The sequence below is a fragment of the Equus caballus genome, chromosome 1, assembly GCF_041296265.1.
Source record: "Equus caballus isolate H_3958 breed thoroughbred chromosome 1, TB-T2T, whole genome shotgun sequence".
Taxonomy (NCBI): Eukaryota; Metazoa; Chordata; class Mammalia; order Perissodactyla; family Equidae; genus Equus; species Equus caballus.
Genome location: NC_091684.1, coordinates 191,980,291 through 191,991,161, shown reverse-complemented (window position 1 = coordinate 191,991,161; position 10,871 = coordinate 191,980,291). Strand labels below are relative to the sequence as shown.

Sequence of the window (10,871 nt, the reverse complement as noted above, 5' to 3'; positions counted from 1 at the left end):
TCAATGTCATCCATGGTACTCCTTACTGAACAATCGGTTTAACTCTGTGTTTGTAATTTTATATTTCTGTCCATGACATTTTCTGCTTATTTTTTAATTGTTAAAGGAAAATAAATAGTCAGATGGACAGGATGTCCTTAAGCATATTTCCCCAAATTTCCCCTATGTTTGATGTAAAATAAGCTGCATGTGAAGGCAACAGTTATATCCCTTCACTCCAGTAATTTTAAAACTTGACTTCTTTCCTTCCTTGCATATAGTGCACATGCTTGATGTATCTATTGTAACAATGCATCTGGGCACAATGGGCTACATCTTCGATGATAAAGTGTTCCTTAAAGCTTTACAGTTCTTCTTTTCTCAAGACATTTCCAAAAAGCTATTCAGAAAAAAAAAAAATCCATGTGCCTATTAGAACACAATAAAAAACACTTTATTCTTGGAAAACTGGAGTGTGAAGTAGGAGTTTTGGGTTTCAAAAGTATTCGTAGCCTTCCTGGAAGAAATGGAAACATTTTCTTTAATAGGTTATTCATTCTTAGGCTATCTTGGAAGCTGGAGTCACTGCCATAAAAAAATATTATGGCAAACAATATTTATTTTTTAGTCTTTTAAGAAATAAATGCTCAGGTACTGACATTTCAGAAATGCCTTTCTGAAAGTGAATTAATTAAATGTTTTTCCAGCTACAGTTCTGAGAAATGACAGCAATGCTCTTTGGTTATTCAGGTTAATGGCAGTTTTGTGTTTGCAGAAAGGCTCCTTTTAGGACAAATAAATATCTACTCCCATAGGTCTTTGAACACAGCCGTTTCAAAAGATTTAGAGAAAGAACACCTGGTGGCCTATGATAGATGCATTTATGTGAGTGAGTGTCTAAAAACATCAGCTTGAAAAGAAACATCCATAGATTCTTTATAAATAATGTTTTCAAAACAATGGAAAAATGAAGACAAGGTTTTATCCAATTCCATAACACATAAGAGATACAAAAAAACAGGAAAAGCATTCCAAAGGGCTTTATGATTTTAGTTTACATTGATTCACTATATTGAAATAAATCCCATAAAGTAAAACCTAAAACAAAATACGAATATTGTCTTAGTCATTTTGGGCTGCTGTAACAAAATACCGTACACTGTGTGGCTTATAAACAACAGAAATTGACGTCTCACAGCTCTGGAGGCTGGGTTCAGCATCTAGTGAGAGGCAGCGTTGTGAAACTACAGGAAACCACAAGGGATGTGAAAAGTAATGTACTATGTTGAAATCAATGGGAACTGGTGGAAAAGACTTGTTAAAGGCTAGAAATTAATCTGAGACTTTGGTGCCCAAAAGCTTTAACATCAACTAGGGCTGCTTAAAATAGTTCTAAGTATCATATTGTTAGACTTTGAAAGGCTTAATGTTAAAAGTCAGCATTAGTTAAGATATTTGTTCCAGGTAGGTAATTTCCACAAACAGCATAGCATATAGAAGACATGGACATCTTTGATTTTGTGTAATAAACTTAGAATAGATTAGCCTTAATGTTTGTTCTGAGATAGAAATAATCGACTATAAAATATCTATTCAACTTAATTGATACTATGTTGGTATTAAGCGTAGTAACAAATAGAAGGATTCACTCTTTCACTGCTTCTAGGACATGTGGTAGAGTTTAAAGATTACTGTATGTTTTCCTTCAGTTTCCTCAATAATTCCTGTACCCAGCCCCTCTTACATTGAACATCCCTTTAATGGCTTTAATTTGTTTAAAGATTTAAATTACTGTTTATACTGGTAACAATTATGAAACTAAGATGTTGACTTTCAAACTGGAATTCTTGTCATAATTTAATTTGTGCGGAAGTTATTTCTATGTGTGTGTGTGTATGTGTGTGTGTGCTAAGAATTCTGGGGAGAAATAAGGGAGGTGAGGGGTATTGGATTGTTTTAAGTGCCTCTGACGTCTTTTCTTTTCCATCCATCCTCCCAAGAAAAGAGGTTGTCTCTCTTGCCTTTTTTGAGAAGAATTGTCACCATACCGTAAAATTTACATGAACTAGTTGGGTGACCCTAAATGTTTATTCAAGTCCTCTCTATCTTTTATTTCAACTTAAAATTCTGGAATTCTGTGTTTTAAAAAACAAATCAGAAGATGTGAGAAATATAGTTTTGAGAAGTACAAGATACACACAGAACTAACTAGTTAATTAAGTTAGACAATAGAGTAGTTTGATACACATCTAATTAGATTTTTATAATAAAAAGGAGACTCAGATGTGCCCTCCATTTTTTTTGGCCTTGGGAGCATTATGTTGAAATGTCACGTGGAAAGATTGCGTCTGTACATGCTCACTTGTTCCTAGTACGTCTGTATTCTGTATAAAATGAAACAACAGCAAAAAAGATTTTTAAAAACTTGCATAGCTTTGGCAGGCTGCCACTGTTCCTAGTCTGAATTCAAATTAGTCCATTGCTGAAATTTAAATTGGAATAAAAGAGCCATGGGATTTTTTTTTCAATAGTTATCACTGATGTTTACAAACTTTCAGAACAAACTCAATCAATGCCAACACACACTATTGCAATGATTGTTTCAAATGAATATCAAACCGTAATAAACAAATCTGAGGCTCTAAAACTATATTCCACTTTTTTATAAAATGCATACACAATTAATTCAACATATGTTATTAAGATACAGTTTTCTAGAATCATAGATAAGTAAACATTGCCTTCTATGATGAGTTAAATCAACCTAAATCATTTTTAAAAACAATAAGAAGAGATCAAAATCAAATATTTTGAAGATGCAGAAATTCAAAATTTGAAAATTATATGTCTCAACACTCCTTAATCTATACCAAAAACCTTTTACTACATTTGAAATAATTTTACACTGTTAGTAGTGTTTATCTGATTAATTCGCTTTATAAGATTTATAAAATTTGATTATAAAATAGTTTGTGAAAGTCATTAGCCTACAAGTCATTTATAATCATTTTGCATGTTACAAAATATTGACTGATGGAAAATTTTTAAAAATTTTGTTATAAATTTCTTGATAGGTCAAATTTTGAGTAGCTGATGTACTTATTTATTACTACATAATTTAATTCAACTTCTGTATTAGTCAGGGTTCTTTAGAGAAATAGAATCAATAAGTTGTGTAAGGAATTAGCTTCCATGATTTTGGAGGCGTGACGAGTTCAAAATCTGATGGGGTTGGCTGGGAGGCTGGAAACTGGAAATTGTTGTGGTTACGATCCAAAGGCAGTCTGCTGGAGAGCCAGGGGCACTGGCTGATGCGGAAGAAGTCTGAAGCCAGCCTAAGCAGAACCCTCCCTTGGTTGGAGTAGGCTAACCTTTTGTTCTCCTCAGGCCTTCGGCTAATTAGATGAGGTCCACATACATTATAGAGGTCAGTCTGCTGTAATCAAAGCCCACCAATTTAAATGTACATCTCAGCCAAAAACACCCTAACAGAAACATCTAGAAAAAGGTTTGACCAAACATCTGGACACTATGCTCCAGATAAGCCGACACGTAAAATTAACCATCACAAGTCCACCCTTTGTCAATTTGGCACCCATAGGCAACTCCTGAAACCATCCTTAACCTCCAAATAAAAGCAATAACAGGGTCATACTTTTGCCTAACATGATACGACCCTCCTGTATAAAACCAAAAATATACTAACTCTTTTCCCAGAAGAGATGCAAGGGCCTTGGATGATGTTTACTCTTCTCCTTAATATCCTGTGCTTCATACTATGATGTAAAGCTAATAATACTTAAATACTATAAAGTCGACATATCTTATGTTACATGATGAGAGAATAAGAGAGGGAGAAAAACAAGATATTTGCTTAATATCCTTTGTGTGTGTGTGTGTGTGTGTATACTAAATATCCTGTTTAGATAGATAGAGATGGACTGATACACACAAACTTATCCATAGCAAAATAAAGAGTAAATACTTATGACAATTAAAGTCTTTGTTTCAGTAACTGGTCACGTGATCATAGCTGGTATTTATAACTATCTGCTTCCTCTATTCATTTCATATCATCTTTGCCTTCAGCAAGACCCTCTGCTGGTTATAATTCTTTACCTAATGGAGTGACTCAAATTCCTGAAGGATCTGGGCCATTAGTAGTCCTGCCTGGATTGGGTTGTCATTGTTATCCATTGACTTTAATCACAAGGTGTGGTAATACTAACAGATATCCTTGGTGATCTCCTATGTTCCAGACACACTCTTCCTTCTTCTGTTGTGGAGTAGCAGTCCAATTTCTCCTTGGTAGTCAGGAGCAATCACACCACCTGGCACAGTAACTCATTTCTTTGTTGATTTAGAGGCACGAGGATCCCAAAGTGGCTAAGGTGGCAGCCTTAACTTCAAGTTCAATTGACTCATTGTTGATTCATATCTTCTGGGGGAGGCATTCCTCTCATTGGAACTATATCCTCTAGGCCAGCAGAGCATAAGGACCAGGGTCAGAAAGCAAAGTTTTGCTAGTGGGTAACAGTGAAATTTTGCTGTTATGAGAGGTAATAGTGCATGGTGCCACTCTCATTTCCACCCTTTGATTCTTTTTTATTTATTTATTTAATTTATTTATTTTTCATGTATTTATTTTTTTTAATTGCAGTAACATTGGATTATAACATTATATAGCTTTCGGATGTACATCATAATATATTTTGAATTCTGTGTAGATTACATCATGTTCACCACCCAAAAACTAATTATAGTCCATCCCCTCACATGTGAGCCTAATTACCCCTTTTACCCTGCCTCCTCCCCGCTTCCCCTATGGTAACCACCAGTCCAATCTCCAATGCTATGTGTTTGTTGTTGTTTTTATCTTCTACTTATGAATGAGATCATATGGTATTTGACTTTCTCCCTCTGACTTATTTCACTCAGCATAAGGTCCATCCATGTTGTCACAAATATCTGGATTTTATCTTTTCTTATGGCTGAGTAGTATTCCATTGTGTATAAATAACATATCTTCTTTATCCATTCATCCTTTGATGGGCACCTAGGTTACTTCCAAGTCTTGGCTATTGTGTATAATGCTGCAATGAACATAGGGGTGTAAGTATCTTTATGCCTTTGCATTTTCAAGTTCTTTGGATAAATACCCTTGATTTTTAGGCCCCATGAATCCTAGCCTCTGCTGAGATGGCTGGGATATCATGAGTCCCAAGCACAATCTCTTTATCAAATGATTTTCCAGCCATACCTTTGGTATTCTTTCCAGAGCATGCTTTCTTATTTTTTGCAACATGGATAGGCTGAGAATTTTCTAGGACTTCAAATTCTGGTTCATTTTTGCTTAACAATTCCTTCAACTTATTTCTCTCCTCTCACAGTTTACTATGAATAACAAGGGGAAACCAGACACAGCTCCCCATGTTCTTTATACTACATAAATTCAAAGTGTTTACTACCTAACACATTTGTTGTTAGTGTCGTTGGGTAGACTCCAAGTTGTGGCGATCCTGTGTGCAGCAGAGCAGAACCCTGCCTGGTCTTTTTGCACCATCCCCTCACCTTCTGGTGCTTTATCAGATAATGCTCCACTGATGTTCATAGGGTTTTCACGGCCAATTTTTTCTGAAGTGAGTGGCCAGGTGCTTCTTCCTAGTCTGTCTTAGTCTGGAAGCTCTACTGAAACCTGTCCACCATGGGGGACCCTGTTGGTATTTGAAATACTGGTGGCATAACTTTTAGTAACACAGCAACACACAGTCACCACAGTATGACAAACAACAGATGAGTGGTGTGGTCCCCTGATCCAGAAACAAACCCAGGCCATAGTGGTTAGAGCACCGAATCTGAGCTGCTAGACCACCAGGGCTGGCTCCTAACATATAACATATAAAAATTTGAATCCAATTCAGACTGTATAAAAGATTTGAATACAACTCAGAGTCTATGAAGGAATAAATTTGATCAATTGCTGATCTAATTAGAAATGTCACAATTTTGAGAACATCTTTATGAATTCTTTTACAACTGGTGTCTTTAGAAACTAATGATCACTTTTTACATGAATCATGGCCAATTTAGAATAATCAAATGACTTAATGGTAATGGAATGCAGTTGAGTAAGGATATACACGATATATTATAAATAAATATATTCATATAAATTGCCTTGGGGATTAGGAAGCAAAGTAATTCTCTATGCTGACGATAGTTATTTTATGTTTTCTCTTCTTGAAAATAGACACAAAAACTAGCATTTAACTCACACTAAGCCTCTTTAATCTTCCATAAGTTCCTGGTGTTAAAGAATGCTTAATCTGTTTAACCTGTGTATGTGTTGAGCAAAACTAAATTATGGTTACTAGTAAATGTTAGCCTAGAAGACAGTAAACAACATAAGCTATAAGGACTTTTGTTGTCATTGTCAATAAGTAAAATCTTTAGAATTTTCCATGAAGGCTAGAACTTGTAATTAGAAAATGAGTAACAAAGCTGAGGCTCCATTGTTCATTATAGAATGCTGATACACAGGAAAGAGCATAGTGGTATTCTAAGCTATGTCCACTGCTGAGATTGGGCAATACTTGACACATCTGATCAATTGGTTAACCTGGATTAAGTGAAAGCATTCCTACGTTGGTAGAAGAGGGAAATTGAACAAGACCAAATGGGGTCCATTTTATCTTCTAGCTCAGACCAGAGTGTTGTGGCTGAGTTTGAATTAGATTTCTTTGTCTGTGGGAAGACAAATTAATACAAATTTAGTGGCTTAAAACAAGATAAACTTATTGTCTTGCAGCTCTGTATGTTAGAAGTCTCACATGGGTCTCCATGGGAAAATCAAGGTATGAATAGAGTCACATTTTTTTCTGGAGACTCTAGGGGAATATTTGTTTCCTGTTTATTAAAGTTGTTGTCAGAATTCAGTTTCTTGCAGGTATAGTACCTACATTGCTGTTTAGTTTCTAGTTGTCAGCTAAAGGTTATTCCCAGCCTTTAGAGGTTTCCCATATTTCTTGCCTCAAAGCCTTCTTCCTTCATATTCAAAGTCATAAACAGTGGGTTAAAACTAGAAATCAATTACAAGAAGAAAACTGAAAAATTCACAAATATGTGGAGATTAAGCAACTTGCTACTGAACAACCAACAGGTCAAGAATAAATAAAAAAAAAAATTTGAGATGAAAATGGAACTACAATGTACCAAAATATGTTAGATGCAGCCAAAGTAGTTCTAAGAGGGATGTTCATAGTAATAAATACCTATGTTAAGAAATAAGAAAGATCTCAAATAAACAACCTAACTTTACACCTCAAGGAACTAGAAAAAGAAGAACAAACTAAATCGAAAGTTATTAAATGGAAGGAAACATCAAAAATCAGAGTAAAACTAAATGAAATAGAGACTAAAAAGGCAATAGAAAAGATCAATGAATCTAATAGCTAGTTTTTTGAAGAGATAAACAAAATAAACAAGCTTCTAGCTAGACTCACCAAGAAAAAAAGAGAGAAGACTCAGATAAAACCAGAAATGAAAGAGGTGATGTTACAAATGATACCAAAGAAATACAAAAGATCATAAGAGACTACTATGAAGAATTACATGGCAACAAATTGGACAATCTAGAAGAAATGGGTAAATTCCAAGAAACATGCAACCTACCAAGACTGAATCATGAAGAAAGAGGAAATCTGAACAGACCAATTACTAGTAAGGAGATTGAATCAGTAATCAAAAACCTCCAAACAAAGAAAAGTCCAGGAATATATGGCTTCACTGAGGAACTCTATCAAACATTTAACAAACTAACACCAATATTTCAAAACATAGAAGAGGAGAGAATACTTCAAAACTCATTTATGAGGCCAGAATTACCCTGGTAACAAAACCTGACAAGGACCCTGCAAGAAAAGGAAATTGCAGGCCAATATCCCTGAAGAACATAGATGCAAAAATCCTCAACAATATTAACACACCACAACAATACATTAAAAGGATCATACACTATGAGTGAGTGAGATTTATCTCTGATGTGCAGGAATGGTTCAACATCCACAAATCGATCAATGGTATACACCACATTAACGAAACAAAGGATAAAAGTCATGATCATCTCAATCGTTGCAGAAAAAGAATTTGACAAAATTCAGTATCCATTTATGATCACAACTCTCAACAAAATGAATATAGATAGAATGTACCTCAATGTAATAAAGGCCATATATGACAAGCCCACAGCTGACATCCTGTTCAAAGGTGAAAACTAAGAGCTTTTCCCATAAAATCAGAAATAAGACAAAGATGCCCCCCTCACCATTTTTATTCAATATAGTACCGGAAGTCCTAACCAAAGCAATTAGGCAAGAAAAAGAAATAAAAGGCATACAAACTGGAAAGGAAGAAGTGAAGCAAAGCTGTCTCTATTTGCAGATGGCATGATGTTATATATAGAAAACCCTAAAGACGCCACCAAAAAACTATTAAAAATAATAATTTAGTAAAGATGCAGGATAGAAAATCAATGTACAAAATCTGTTGCATTTCTAAACTATCAGAAGGAGAAATTAAGAAAACAATCCTATTTACAATTGCATCAAAAAGAATAAAACACCTAGGGGGAAATTTGACTAAGAGGTGAAAGATCTGTACACTGGAAACTATAAGACACTGATGAAAGACACTGAAGAAGACACAAGTAAGTGGAAAGATATTCTGTGCTCATGGATTAGAAGAATTAATGCTGTTAAAATGCCCATTCTACCCATGCAATCTACAAATTTGATGCCATCACCATCAAAAGTCCAATGGTATTTTTCACAAAAAAAGAAAAAACAATCCTAAAATTTGGACGAAACTACTAAAGACCCAAATAGCCAAAGCACTCTTGAAAGAAGAAAAACAACGCCAGAGGCATATACTTCCTGATTTCAAACTATATTGCAAAACTATAGTAATCAAAAAGTATGGTACTGATGTAAAAACAGACACAGATTGATGGAACAGAATAGAGAGCCCAGATAAACCCACATATACATGGTTAATTAATTACAACAAAGGAGCCATGAATATACAACGGGAAAAGGACAGTCTCTTCAATAAATTGTATTGGGATAACTGGACAGCCACATGCAAAGACATGAGACTAGACCACTATCTTACAATGTAGCCAAAAATCAACTAAAAATGGATTAAAGACTTGAACATAGGCCAACAACCATAAAACTCTTAGAAGAAAACATATAGGATAAGCTCCTTGACGGGTCTTGGCAATAAGTTTTTGGATTTGACACCAAAAGCTAAGGCAATAAAAGCAAAAATCAACAAGTGGGCTACATCAAACATTTCCTGTACAACAAAAGAAACCATCAATAAGATGAAAACGCAACTTATAGAATGGGAAAAATATTTGCAAATCATATATGTGATAGAAGTTGATATCTAAAATATATATAGAACTCATAAAACACAATAGAAGACAAACAATCCCATTAAAAATTGGGCAGAAGATCTGAATAGACATTTTTCCAAAAAAGACATTCACATGGCCAATAATAACATGAAAAGGTAGTCAACATCATTAATCATCAGGGAAATGCAAATCAAAATCACAATGAGATATCACCTCACCACCTGTTAGAATGGCTGTTATAAAAAAGTCAAATAACAAATGTTGGTGAGGATGTGGAGAAAAGAGAACACTTCTGCACTGTTGGTGGGAATGGGAGAAAAAAAGAATTAAGTTACAAATGTTTCTTTAAGAACTTTCTATATTTTAAGAAAACGTAAGTAAAGGAAGGGTAACTATTAAACATGATATCTATTTCAAACCACTGTCATGGCTTTTATAATGGCAGTTTCTAAGAAAACTACTAAAACAATGTTATCTGCTCAATTGTGTCACTTTAAAATTCATATGTTGAAGCCCTAGCCCAGTACTTCAGAATAAGACTGTATATGGAGATAAGCCCTTTAAAGAGGTTAGTGAATTAAAATGAAGCAGTTAAAGTGGGCCCTAATCTGATCTGAGTAGTGTTCTTACAAGCAGAGTAAACTTGGACACAAAGAGAGAAACTAGTTGTTATGATTGAATGTTTGTGTCCTCTAAGATGCTTATGTTGACGCGGTAACCTCAAACTTGACGGTCTTTGAGGATGGGGCCTTTGAGAGATAATTAGAGTTAGATGCGGTCATGACGGTGGAGTCCACGTCCGATGGGTTTAGTGCTCTTATAAAAAGAGACACCAGCGCTCCCTTAGGTAGCACACACACTAAAATGTGAAAATACAGAGAAGATTAGCATGGCCCCTGTGCAAGGACAACAGGCAAATTCATGAAGCATTCAAAGAAAAAGGAAGAGATACCAGAGAATTTGCTCTCTCTTTCTCCAACATGTGAGGACACAACAAGGAGAGAACTGCCTGCGACCAAAGGGGAGAACTCTCAACAGGCTCCCAGGAGCTAGCCCTATGATCTGGGACTTTCTAGCCTTCCAAACTGTGACAATAAATTTCTGTCGTTTAAGCCAGCCGGTCAGTGATGTTTTGTTACAGCAGGCTAAGCAGATTAAGCCCGCAGCTACTTGCTCACACGGGTGAAATCTTTGGGAAAGCAGCCCTCTCCAAGCCAAGGAGAGAGACCTCAGAAGACATCGAGCCAGCTGACGCCTTGATGTTGGACTTCTAGCCTCCCGCACCGTGAGAAGACAAAGTTCTGTTGTTTCAGCCATCCGGTCTGCGGTATTTCGTTATAGTCGCCTTAGCAAACAAATGCAAACAATATTCGTTATCGTATTATTATCACAATGTCTAATTCAAAGAAGAGATGAGAAAAAGAATAATTCACAGAGGAGGGAAATGGGAAGTAAATAAATAAAAAATCTACTT

General features: G+C 35.4%; 1 non-coding gene across 1 annotated transcript; it reads left to right on the top strand.

The window, feature by feature from the left end:
• The first annotated feature begins 10,232 nt into the window (after nt 1-10,232).
• On the top strand, nt 10,233-10,338 carry LOC111769864 (U6 spliceosomal RNA). The gene has a single exon (XR_002802699.1). It is a non-coding gene; the product is annotated as a U6 spliceosomal RNA (small nuclear RNA).
• The last annotated feature ends 533 nt before the right edge of the window (nt 10,339-10,871 follow it).